The 13,830-nt window shown below is 35.4% G+C and overlaps 1 long non-coding RNA gene across 1 annotated transcript; it reads left to right on the plus strand.

Annotated features, from left to right (window-relative positions):
* Positions 1–9,517: 9,517 nt before the first annotated feature.
* Positions 9,518–12,749, plus strand: LOC103092704 (uncharacterized). The gene is made up of 2 exons (XR_469376.3): positions 9,518–9,651; positions 11,261–12,749. It is a non-coding gene; the product is annotated as an uncharacterized LOC103092704 (long non-coding RNA).
* Positions 12,750–13,830: the final 1,081 nt, after the last annotated feature.

A 13,830-nucleotide genomic window follows, 5' to 3' on the forward strand; every position in this document is an offset into this window, starting at 1 on the left:
CATCTCTTTAGCATGAGATCAATTCCTAGAGGGGAACTACCCCTAGGTCTGGACTAAGAAGCTGTAATCACCCAGGTGTACCTGTGTGGGGCAGTTCTAAAGTTGTGAAGTTCTAAGAGAAGTATCATGGGGTCTCAGGGTGTCTTCAGATTTGCCATGGTCAGACCCAAGACATAGCTCTGAATATTAACTGTTAATCACCTTCCTGGGCTCCAGCTTTGACCTCACTGCCTTGGACATCACTAGGTGCTCACACCTCCAGAGCCTGGTCTGTGTATATCACCTCTGCTTTCCAACAACACCTCAACCACTCTGAGCTTTTGTCCTTCTAGGCTGTAGAAGAGATTAATGACTTCTAGTAGGAAGAGAGGCAGCTCCAGTTTCTGTGTCTGCCTTGCAGGTTGGACAGGCAGCCTCCTGGGCCCCTAGGGAACTCAGCAGGAACAGCTATTCATCTTTCTTAAGCTTTGTTTTAAGAGCCCACTTAAAATGGCCCATTTTCACTTGGCTCAGCAATCAGCGCATGTAACTCCAGTAACAGTGTGTGCTTTTGATGAGAGTATTTAGAGTTGCTTAATGAAAGATGGCTTGTCTTATATTCAAGAAAATCTTTCTGCTTTCTAGTGTACATTTGTGTGTATGCCTGTGTGTGCCAATACGTGGGCATGGGCATGTTTGTACATGGGTATGCTCTAGTCAGGAAATATCTTCTTCATTCATATCTACCTACTATGCTAATGAGGGGGGGGAAACTCAGAAAGAGGCATTTCTGAGTCAGCCAACCCTGAGGCTTGGGTCATCAAAGGATTATTCCTATAATGATCTGAGATATCTGGGTTATGCCTCTAGCTTATTCTTGCTATCCACAGACCAACAAGAAAAATAGATTAGTTACTATGGAATCCTGCCCCCTGTAATGTAGTCTAAAGGGTCACTTTCCCTTCCTCCCCCCCCCCAGGTTTGAAACCATTTGGATAGAAATCCCACCCAGATTTTCAGAGGAAGACTAGAAGGGGCAGAAAACTTATGCTATTATTTGCACAAGAATTCCCCCTCATTCTGTTTCCCTACTTCCTTGGAGTTTATTCTGGTTTTCTCAAAACCAAGATGGCGAGTCTCAGTATCTCCAGAATCAATAAAAACTCTGATGCTATATTCAATAGGTTTGCCTTCATTCCCTAGGACACTGGGAAAAAATTGGAATATTGGATCCTCAGTCTCTGCCAGAGGAGTTACTGCATCAACATACACCAACTTCCTTGGTTCTACCTGCCTTATCCTACCTATCCTGTCAGTATGGAAGAACATAGCTATTCCTCTGAGCTGGTTTCACTAAACAACAAGCCCTTAGCACAGAGTGGGTCTTTTACACTATTAAATGGCAATTATCCATCTACTACTATTGACTCTAGCCTCCATTCCACAATGTTTCTCCATTATTAACCACTAGTTATTGGTGTCCCATTTCTACTTAACCCTAAAATAATTAGTAAGCATTTATAAAGGAATATTTACTACAAAAATATCACAAGAGCAGAAATACAAACATTTCCAACACTTGGAGGCATACTTCCTCCTAAATTACTCTAGTCCCTGGGTACATTATGTACAAAATTAAATCTCTTCCTCCAAAGAATTGGTTTCACCAAGGTCACTTCCAAATGCAACATAACCGAATCATGGATTAATCCACATATCTCCTTCTGTTGGTCTGAGTCTACCAGGCTACTCAAGATTTCTAGCAAATTCTAGGAAGGAATTCCAGCTTTTTTTCCTGTACAGACTCAGTTCTTCTTACCTTTTTTGAAGCTTACAAGGTCAGAGCAATCTGTCTTAAAAGCATGAAAAAAAAAAAGATACAACGAAAACAGAAGCAAAAGGAGGGTCATACACTCTTGGCTCCATCCTATTTCTGGGAGATGTAAAGGGCCCAGAAGTCCAAAGATGGTTATCTTCCTTCTGAAATGCCAGCCAGGCTAGAAACAGATCCACTTTGGCTACTCCAGGCCTTTGATAGCTCAATGGCCAATAAAAAAAAGGTTCTTCTTCACCTCATAGTCAACAGAACAAATTGAACAATATATGCCCATGCTCCCATGTCTACATGAGGGATTGTGTCTCCTAAGCATCCTGTACATTCTCAAAAACTGAACTCATTGGCTAGTCTTTTGTTACAAGATAACAAGCTAGTAAAGAAAATATTTTTGTTCTCTGCTTCCTGCCATGTCTACCTGAATCTCTGCTGTTTCTGGGCTTCTTTGTCTGTATCATTTTTTGTTATCCTTTTTTTTTAATATACCTATCTAGACAAGTAAGTGGGTCAGTGGATACAGAACCAGGTCTGGAAATGTGAAGTCCTGGGTTCAAATCTGAACTCAGATAGATGCTAGCTGTGTGACTCTGGGCAAATTACTTAATTCCAATTGCCTAGTTTTACCATTCTTCTGTTTTGGAACAGATGCTTAGCACTGATTCTAAGACAGAAGATAAATACATGTATATATTTATATAGGCAATGTATATACAGTTCTAGTTCTGCCAATTTAATTTTGTATCACTCCACATAATGATTTTTATATTTATCACTTCTTTCCATGCTTCCATGTATGATTCCTATTTAGCACTTTCAAAAGAACCATAATATTCCATATATTAAAATACTCTTGTAACTTCTAGCCACCCTGGGCTCTCATATCAGAGTGGTAAATGTGAGCACATGTCCTCAATGGGAGTGCTCTTGAAATGAGCAGGAAACTAATGAAGAGAATTGTGGAGTGGGGAAGAAGGTAGAAGAGCAATACACTAACTACTCTTTAAGTTTAGGGTCCCCTTGTTTTAGCTGACCTTGAGTTATAGAGACTTCCTGATCACCAGGTAGAGAATGACAGCAAAATCAGTGGCTGTTATTGGAATGAGACTTACTGATTACTACATAAATGAGTGGCAGCTGACTTTGGAGAGCCCAATTTCCAGGCTGCCATGTGAGAGGCATAGAGTGGTGAGCCATCGCTACTGGACTGAGTCTGTAGAAATAATCCACATTGCTTGTTGGTTACAGGAGGGGATTATGGGAGGGAGTTAGGAGAAGGGGAGGGAAAGAACATGATTCATGTAACCATGGAAAAATATTCTAAATTAATTAAATAAACTTAAAAAAATAATCCACATCTTGAAATAGAGAAAGAAGTAGAAATTAGAGGGAAAGAAAAGACTTCAAGTCCCCCAAAAGGATCCAATGATAGATCTGGAGAGGGTGGAGTTTTTTCTTACCACTCTCCCAATGCATCCCATTGGTGGTAATTATCCAAACCTAAGATTTCACACACATACATACATTTTCTCCTCTTCCAAAAAATTAAAAAGACAGCTCGAAGGAGGGTTTTGGGGTGCTGGTTAGAAGAGTATGATTCCATAGAGAAACAGAACTTTTTTTTTTCCTTTGGTTTTTTCAATGTTCAATAAATGTGGCCACAGTATGGTCAGTACCTGTGTCCTGTGAATATGGAGGATCATGAGCCATAGAGAGTTCAGATCTGGAATGTGCACTCCAAAGCTGTAAATTTCATATTTTTAATATTTGAAACAATAGTCTATTTCATCTCTTAGATAAAATCCAAACTGGGCTAGGGTGGGTTTAAGTTGCTCAGTGCTAGCACTTGAAGGGTCAAAAGGTATGATCATTTTGGTTGCTTATTGCTCTCTGAAAGGTTTGTACCAAGCTACCTTTCTGATAATGATGTATCTGAGTGCCTGTGTTCTTCCCATCCCCACATTTTTGCTTTTTTATTTTTTACTGTTTTTACACTCCTTAATGAGGAAAGTGGTATCTTAAGGTGGGCTTAATTTGCATTTCTCTGATTAGCAGGGAATTTTCGCTTCTTGTCATGTGGTTATTAAGTCTATATTTCTTCTTTTTATAAAATCTGCCCTTTATGTCCAATGAGCATCCCTCCATTGGAGATTGTGAATTATTAGTCTTACAGATATGAATCCATTCCTTTGAGATTCTAGTTGTCAGACCTAAGTGTCTGACATATTTACTGAAAATATTTTTCCTGGTCTTTTTTATTTCTTTTCATTTAAAAGATACAGTTTTATGTTGTACAATTTTTTAATTTATTAAACTTACCAATTTTGTCCCCAGTAATTTCTCCTATGGAGTGACAAGATGTCCTTCATCTGAATAATATCTTCTCCTTTAAAGAAATATTTAGATTATTAGTTCAGTTAGAGTTTTTTGAAGGAAAGTAGGTCAGATAGATCCCAAAATGTTTTCAGGTCAGTTTTCCCATGAGGTTTTATTGAATAGAGTGATTCCATATCCAAGTTTGTTTTTAAGTACCAATTTATCAAAGCTGAATCTTTCATATATATTGAGTTTCAGAACTGAGCTTTCTTCTGTTTCCTTGATCTATTTTTAAAAATTCTCTTCCCAACACCACTGTTTGTTTATTGCTTTATAATACATCTTTAGAACTGGTGGTTTTAGGTCCTTTCCCCAGTTTTATTTTTTATACATCTTAATAGTTTCTTCTGATTTTCCACATGAGTTTTCTTATAATTTTAATTCTATGAAATAATCTGTTGTTAATTTTACTGGCATTTCATTCAATTTGAAAATTAGTTTGGGAAATTCATTTTAATAGTGCAATTTAAGGTTTGCAAAGCACTTTACAAATATTAATTTTGTCCTTACCACAACCCTAGAAAGTAGGTGCTATTTTTGTCCCCACTTTATAGATGAGGTAACTGAGGCAGATATAGACAAACTAATTTGCACAGGATCACACAGCTAATATCTATGGCCCGTTTTGAACTGCAGGTCTATTGCTCTATCCCCTGTACCTCCTAGGTTCTATAATCTTTTCTATGTTTCTTCTGCATAACTGTGGGCCAAAGGCATTCTTCCATCTGGCCCATTCTTTCTTAATGTCTATCCGCCATTATGAATTTGTCTTCATGTCAATCTCTTGTCTGCATTTCTAAGTTAATAATCAAATATATGCCCTTTTTGTTATTATTGTAAAGTGCATGTTTCTATTTGTTCCTCCCACTTCTTGATGGTGGTGAATAAGCATGGAGAAAACTTTTGTGAATTTATCATGCATTATGAGCCTTTACTAAAGTCATTTAACTATCAGTTTTATTAATTTGGGTGTTATTTGTTCATGGCATTTACAAATAAAGAAATTTTAATTTCTTCCTTGCCAATAAAAGCTAAGGCAATGGGGGTGGGGGGAGCAGCTGGGTAGCTCAGTGGATTGAGAGCCAGGCCTAGAGATGGGAGATCCTAGGTTCAAATTTCACCTCAGACACTTCTCAACTGTGTGACCCTGGGAAAGTCCCTTAACCCCCATCGCCTAGACCTTACCATTCTTCTGTCTTGGAACCAATACACAGTATTAATTCCAAGATGGAAGGTAAGGGTTTAAAAAAAAAAAAAGCTAAGACTGTGATCAGATGACCTTTATCATTTCTCCTATTATTAAAGCTTCTTATAATCATTGTTTTCTTTATTTTAAACCAGCCTTACATTCCATTTATAAACTATTTTAAATTGCTACTTTATTTGATTTGTAGCTCATCTTGGTCTACTAGCTTCCTTTAAGTCCAACTAAAATCCCATCTTCTTTAGGAACCCTTTCTTAATTTCTCTTAATTCTAGTGCCTTATCTTTTTTAAGTATTTCCTATTTATCCTATCAATAAATTGCTTGTATTTATTTGTTTGTTTGTTTGTTGCCTCTCCCATTAGATTGTGATGTCCTTGAAATCACAAACTGTCTTTTTTCTTTTTGTCTTCTTTGTTCAGCACAGGGCCTGGCACAAGGTTAATAAATATTCATCAACTTTTTTTCTTTCCCAGTTTTGTCTTTGGTTAAGGACTCAGTCCCTATTTATCTGTCATAAGGAGCTAGCTAACCTACCATCTTGCTTTATGTTTTAAAATACATAATAAAGGAATTACTTACTCTTTAAAGATTTGGTAAAAATCACTTGAGAGTCAATATCTTTTTGAAGGAGAGCTCTTTCCTGTGTTTCTGATTTCACCTGAGATTGCTCTGCTTAGTTATTATTTTGCCACTTTGGATGTATTATAATTCTGTAAGTGATGATCAGTCTTTGAGATTTTCAAATTTATAAGCATAGAGCTATAGACAGTCATCAGTAGTAATTTTCTCTATTTATTTTGTCCTCATTCTGATATCTCCTTTCTACTGCCTAATTTTTGTCATTAGTGTTTACTCGCCTCCTTTTTTGATTAGACTTGCTAATGGATTATCAATTTTGTTGGTCTTTTCAAAAGAACAGGTCTTTGGATTTATTTATGTTTTAAATGGCTTTATTTTCAGTTGTATTGATCTCAACTTGTCTCAGAGACTTCTCTTTCTCTGTGGCATTTTTCCAAGTTTTTTTTCTTTTTTAGGTGCAAAACACTTTTAATTCTCATTCTTACGTAAATAAGCATTTATGGCTATGGCCCATTACTACTTCCCGGTTTGGCTTCATTCTATAGATTTTTACATGAAGTATATATACTGTGATTATTGTTGATATAATATGCCATTATTGTTGTACTTTTATATTTTATAATTCTACATATTTCATGTATTTTTTTCATTTTTGCTGCATTGTTAGTACGAGCTTTATTTCATTAAATAGTCTATAAATGTAGTATACTTAATTTCTGCTTTTTTGTCTTCTTTGTGGCCTAGTACCTGATAAATTTTAGTAAAAGGTCCATAATTGGTTGGTAAAAAGTATCTTTTCCTTTAAGTTATCTCTATATTCCTATTAGATTTAGTTTACTTAATACTCTGGTTCTAATTGTTTTTTATCATCTTTCAAATTGTATTAAGATTTCCCACTAATTTAAAAAATGTATTTCTTCTAACGAAGCTATGAAGTTTTCTTTTATGAATTCTACTGTAGAATTATTATGGACACATATTTAAAACTGATACCATCTAATTTTGAATAGAATTTTTTGACATAATATCCTTGCTCTTTTTTTCATACTTTCAAGTTTGATTCCAACAGTGTTCATTTTCATTAATGCTAATTCCACTTTTAGTGATTTCTAAAAGGATACTCTCTTAAATTTTAGGCTACTTTTTCATTTTGTATCCATTGAGATTTTCTGTAGAAACTGTTTCTAGCCCATAGAATATTGTTGGATTCTGCTTTTTAATATTTTCTCTGACTCTTTTTACATTTTATTGGGAGTGTTCAGTCCATTTTCATTACAATTCTTGAGTTTATCTTTTCTATAAATGCTTTATTGGAAATAAATACATACTTTTAAAATCATATTATCAGATTGTAGATTTAGATCTAGAAAGGACCCTGGCTGCTATATCTAGTCCAACCCCTACATCTTACAGATAAAGAAACCAAGGTTCAAGATTATCTATTGATTTGTCAATGTTCATGCTGTCAGTTTCAGAGTTGGAATCTGAAGTCTGGACCTCTTACTCCAAATCCTGTGTGTTTTCTATTATGCTACTCTGCCTCCATTATTAATCCAAACTTGAGAACCACTCTAAACAATTCCTCCAATGATAATAACTATGTAGATTACATTAATGTGGGTTTTCCCTTTATCAAAGATGAGAATTTCACCATAGGATTATCCTACTCCTCCTCCATTCTCTCTTGATTTTTTGCTTGTTTTCCCCTCCCTTCTAGTTCTCAAGAGCATCTTTCTGAAACCTTAAGTGATTTAGCTAACATTGTTCAAAAGTTCTCTCATTTACTTAGCAACTGCTTAATCTCTACTATTTGAATACAATATCATTACCTTTTTCTGGGAAGATTGTTGAAACACTTCTCTACACACCACATTTGAGAATGGTAGTTACTTTATAGCCTGAGTTGTAGTCTTAGACCTGATCTTTAAATGGAGACTTGGAGTATTAAAGACACAGAACAGCTGGATATACATATAAACTCTGGCTCTCCAGAGAGAAACTTACCTCTAATCTAATCTATCCAATCCAATCTAAAAATGAAATGATAAAATGAGATAGGATTAGACAATAAACCCAGCTTAACACAATAGGCTAGAATTGAACATAATACAACATAACAAAAAACATAATATAATATATAGCTAGCATTTAAGTAAGACCTTCTATATTCTAGGTACAGTGCTAAATGCTTTATAAATATTATCTCACTTAATCCTCAAAATAACTCTAAGAAGTAGGAGTTATTATTATCACCATTTTAGAGTTGAAGAGGCTGAGGCAAATAAAGGTTAAGTGATTTGCTTACTAGTTGTGTGATCCTGGTTAAGTCATTTAACCTTGTTTGCCTCAGTTCCTCATCTGTAAAACGAGCTGGAGAAGGAAATGGCAAACGACTCCAGTATCTATGCCAAGAAAAACCCAAATGAAGTCACAAAGAGATGGACATGACTGAACAAAATAAAACAAAGACTTGCCAAAAGTCACACAGATAATACCTCAGGCCACATTTGAACTCAGAACTTCCTGACTCCAGTGTTCTATCCATTGTACCACCAAACCATTTATTTATTAGGGAACCATGAGGCTTCAAGGGAGTAAAGGACTATATGAACCAAAGATGGTAGGATGATGAGAACATCTTTGACCATACTGGGGACTATAAGTAAGTGAGCTGGAAGAAACAGGATAGCAGTGGTGGAACAACAGAAAAGGTCCTAGATAAGTAGAAGAATTCCAGTATTAAGCTTCTTGTGGCAAACAAAGGAGTCATATCTGAAGAATAGTAATTAATAATTCTCTCATGGAGGAGCAAATGCAAACATTGATTACCCTTCATTAGGCTATGATTTATGTGGACTGTGATGATTCAGGGGAAAGGAATTGACTCTCATTTGAACTCGAGTACATGGGGTTTCAATCATAGAGATGTACTATGAGTTTAAAGAACTGTCTAGGACCCTATTGTAAATCAAGAATCCTTTCTTCCTATAGAGCCCCAGCTACAATCCTACAAAATCAGATTTCCAGAGAATATGCCCTACCACTCATTTAACAACTTGCCTTGGGACTGAACTCTGCTGATTGGTAGACAAGTGAGTGGAAATTTATCTAGCTCACTATATCTTACTGCATCCAGGTCATCCTTCCCATCTCATCCAACCATCCATTAGGAAACCTGAGCCTAACCCATATGGGCACTTTGTTGTCAGACATGTTCCCCATTTCCCCACACCTTTACTCTCATACTTATTCTGAGAAAAGGAATCAAATACATGTTTTCAATCCTGGAAAGGGATGAATGAAGATAATATTTCTTAACTTTTCAAATGTTATGATCTAATTCCTGCAATCTTCCCTTTTCCTCCTTGAACAATTTGCTATATTTATAATGATTGTTTCTCATTAAATGCTTTCTGTACTTCCTCTAGCATTTTGTAGTAGTATTTTCCCCTTATTATGATGTTGGTAGGCATGTTAAATTGTGAGCTCACCCATGTCATGATCCTGTGAATTTTTTCTGTTTGTATTTCACAAGATGATTCCTTCAAGTCTGGTGAGTTTTCTTTGATGGTTTCCTTGATTTTTGTATCCAAATACTTTTTAAAGTTCCATAAAATGGCAACAATCCTGAGACTGCTGTGTTATGAACACAGAAAACCCATAGAACCCATGTGGGTCAGGTTAGTATTTTCTAATTCTTCAAGTAATCCAAATCAATCAATCAATAATAATTTGTTAAGGAACTACTATGTGTCAAGCATTAGAAATCTAAATATAATGTCATATTATCATACTATAAATGTAATATACAAGCTTAAACATATTATAATGCATATTATAAAATATCAGCTGTTATATGTTATTCAGTCAGTTCAGTTTGCCTAACTCTTTGTGACCCCATTTGGGATTTTCTTGGCAAAGAGTGAAATAATTTGCTATTTTCTTCTATGGCTCACTTTATAGATGAGGAAACTGAGTCAAACAAGGTTAAGTGACTTGTCCAGGGTCACAGAGTGTCTGAGACTAGATTTTAACTCAAAAAAAGAGTCTTCCTAACTTTAGATACAGCATTCTATCTTCTATGTGATTTAGTTGCCTTGTTATATATTATGTTTCAAATATAATATATAAGATTTACAATATAACATATATAAATATTTATAATATAAATTATATTATAATAGAACATCTATTGTATGTTATAAATAATATTAAAAACTTATAGTTTAATGTATAATATATTATAATAAAATACACATTGTATATTATATTGAAAATATAATATTTACAAATTAAACTGTCAGATTATTGGAATTGGGTAAATGGCCCCAAGCCCTCCCGACTTAACACATGGTATTACTTGTTAGAGCTGAATAGAGTTCTTCACACAAACACAAATGTGTTGTCAGATCATTTTATTTTATTTATTTTATTTTAAAACCCTTACCTTCCATCTTAGAATCAATAATATGTGTTGGTTCCAAGGCAGAAGAGCAATAATTGCTAGGCAATGGGGGTCAAGTAACTTGCCCAGGGTCACATAGCTAGGAAGTGTCTGAGGCCCAATTTGAACCCAAGACCTCCCATCCCTAGGCCTGACTCTCAATCCACTGAGCCACCCAGCTGCCCCCTTGTCAGATCATTTTAAAGATGAAAACAATTCCAGCTATTCAGCCAATAGAGAAAGACTGTTGCTAACCACATGGCAGACCTATGCAGAATGTCCACTTATGGGCCAATTCTCCTCTCTTTCTTGGGAACAGCTTCCAAGCATTTTTGGTAGTCTAGCTATATGCCAAGTCATGTTATAGAAGTCACAGGGCAATTGATTGAGATGTTCTTAGAATGAATTTAAATGCTGATTTCATTATTATTCTCAGCAATAGAGTCATAGAAGGGAAGGTACAGGAGCATTAATATGGCATTGAGATGTCTAAAAACATCCTATGGAAGTTTGATTTTAAGCAAGATAAAATGAAATACTCACTAATAAAAGCTCAGGGCCATAGGGGTGAAACCTTCAGTATGGACAGATATAAGCATTTGAACTCAGGTCATCTGACTCCAAATCCAACTTTTCTTTTCCTCTACCTCCAAAATAGCTTCCAAAAATGGAATAGAATTTTGGGTATTGAAGGGTCTAATGGAGAGAGCTTGGCCCTGAAATTTTCTCTGGAAGATAGAATTGATATGGAATTAGCTTTCCCATAAGACTATATTGTCTCACTATGGTCCTTTGGAGAATTACTGTACCCTAACATCTCAACATCCCCCTCTTTTCTTTTGCAGTGGGCTTGCCACAGAACAAAGATGCAGGACCCAATGAATGTTTCTCAGTTACATTTACTTACTATATACAACATAGGTCACTAGCCATGGTACTGACTGTGGGCTGATGACACTGTTGGATGAAAAAGGAACTTTCAAGATATCAGTTTCTCAAAAGTTTACTAACATCAACAAGGAGATTTCATTCCTTGAATACTCTTCATTTCTAAAGATAATTAACCTTTGCAATTATTTTCATAAAGATCCAAGCACTATTTGGTAACCTAGCAACACAAAGGAGGCCAGCCTAGGGATGGACCCATGTCCTTGATAAATCAGAACCAAATTATTATTCTAGCTTTTGAATGCCAGAAGCTATGGAAATCCTGAACCGTATTATGCAATGGAACAAGGACATTGTAGATAGTGAGAATGTGAGTCCCCACTTCAGATCCACACCAGGAATGTCAATCTCCCCCACTCATTTGGGAACACAGTCACTCAGACAGCATTTCTAGCATTAACTCATTTGGCAGATAGTTGTTAGGCCCCCTTCATGGCATTGTGTCCAAGTGTCCAATCCTTTTCATCCTGGTTCAGTGAATAGACTTCTGGACATTTAAGTCAGGAAGAATGGGGTTCAAACCCAGAGGCTAATACTTGCCAGTTATTTGATCATGAGCAATATTCTCAGCCTCTGTGTACTTCAGACTGGAAAGAGGACTATCTGCCATCAGTGAACCTACATTCATATCTAAGCTCTGCCACTTAAACCTATGTGATCATGGACAAGACAGCTCATACCTATTGATCTAGACATTCTAGAAAGTGATTTGGTTCCATACTCAGAAAATTACCAAGTCAATGTCTACTTTCTGACCATAAATGCCACTGTTAATCTTGTACTACCAAGGAAATCAAAGAGAGAAAGTATCTATAGGTATAAAATTTACAATTCTTTTCGATGATAGTCAAAACTTGGACATTAATGGTCTACCCTCCCATTGTGGAATCAACAAACAAATTGTAGTACAATCGTACTTGATACTTGAGCACCTTAAGTGAGGAGCAATTCAAGATGCTTACATTCAGGATCAGGATTTTTTGCTTTAAGTCACAAGTAGATATTTGAATCATGAGTTTCTGCCCTTGGGAGGAGCCGGAGGGAGGAGTCTGAAGTGGATGAGGTAATCAGTACAAGTGAGATTAAGGAAATGTTGAGAATTTGGGGAAAAATTAAACAGTTTATTGAAAAGACACACTCAGAAAAAGTTGCAACAGGTCATGTGTTAGGGCTGTGTAATGACATTTATTTCAGACATTGTCAGAAGCTTCTGAAAGGGAAGAGGAAACAAACTTCCATGGAAAGGTTTTTGTTGAAATGGCCTCTAAGTAAAATCCAGGAAAGTGTGGCAAAACAGTTAAAAATTCAATAAAGAAGATGATGATAATTAAGTAAAGTTTAAAAATAGCAATTAAGTTTAGCAATAAAGTTATATATCATAAGTAATGTATAAGGTCAATTTTGAATTTAAATGTAGCATTACATGAGTAGAGAGTAAGTTATGTTGAGCCATAGTGCACGAAATTAAAACTTTCTCTGCCAGCATCTTCACCTGACCTTGAAGGTAAATAACATTTCAGAACAAGTTTATTTTCTTGACTCTTTCTTATTATCTGTATATATTTGTTTGTTATTGATAAAGTACATTTCTGCATTTAAAAGCAAATAAAACAAAAATATGTGTGTTTTGGGGGGCCAGAATGAATTAATTGTATTTCCATTCATTTAAATGGGGACATTCAATTTGACACATGAGCAAACTAAGTTTCAAGCTTGGCCATGGAACGAATTAAACTCATGTGTCAATGTACCACTGTACATGAATATAATGGAATATTTTTGTGCCCTAAAAATTATGAAATGGAAATTTTCAGAGGAATTTAGGAAGACCTTGTGAATTGATGCAGAGCTAAGTGACTAGAAGTAGGAGAAAAATTTATACTATGACAATATTATAGAGTAAATAACTATGAAAAGCTTTATAATTCTGATCAATGCAATAATAAAAATAAGCTGTGAGTCCAGAAACTATTACAAGGCACTCACCTACTTACAGAAAGGTGATGAACTTGAAATGCAAAATAGATATACATTTTTGAACATGACTAATGGACAAATTTGCTTTAGTGGATTATATAGATAGATATGGGAGAATTTGGTTTTCTTTTTAATTTGTTCACTATGAAGGAGGAAGAAGTATCAGGCATGACATTACTTTTTTTAAAAAAACTTGTTGAAAATAATTAAAGAACATTTAAAACAATACTTTGATAAAATTCTCCCACTGAAACAGGAAAAAGAATATCTCACTTGTATAGGTACCAATTTTCTCATTTATAAAAAAATGAAATAGTTGGACTAGGAGACTTCAAAGATCTCTTTCAACTTTATAGGACTTACCTACTAAATTATAAGTGGTAGAATTGGTAGAGGAAATTTCCACACTTGGAAGCTCACTCATGACTTGCAGATCCTTCATCCTTTACATGTTTGCATTTCATCCCCCATAGATCATACCATTGAATAC

Source organism: Monodelphis domestica, chromosome 6 (assembly GCF_027887165.1).
Source record: "Monodelphis domestica isolate mMonDom1 chromosome 6, mMonDom1.pri, whole genome shotgun sequence".
NCBI classification, from domain to species: domain Eukaryota; kingdom Metazoa; phylum Chordata; class Mammalia; order Didelphimorphia; family Didelphidae; genus Monodelphis; species Monodelphis domestica.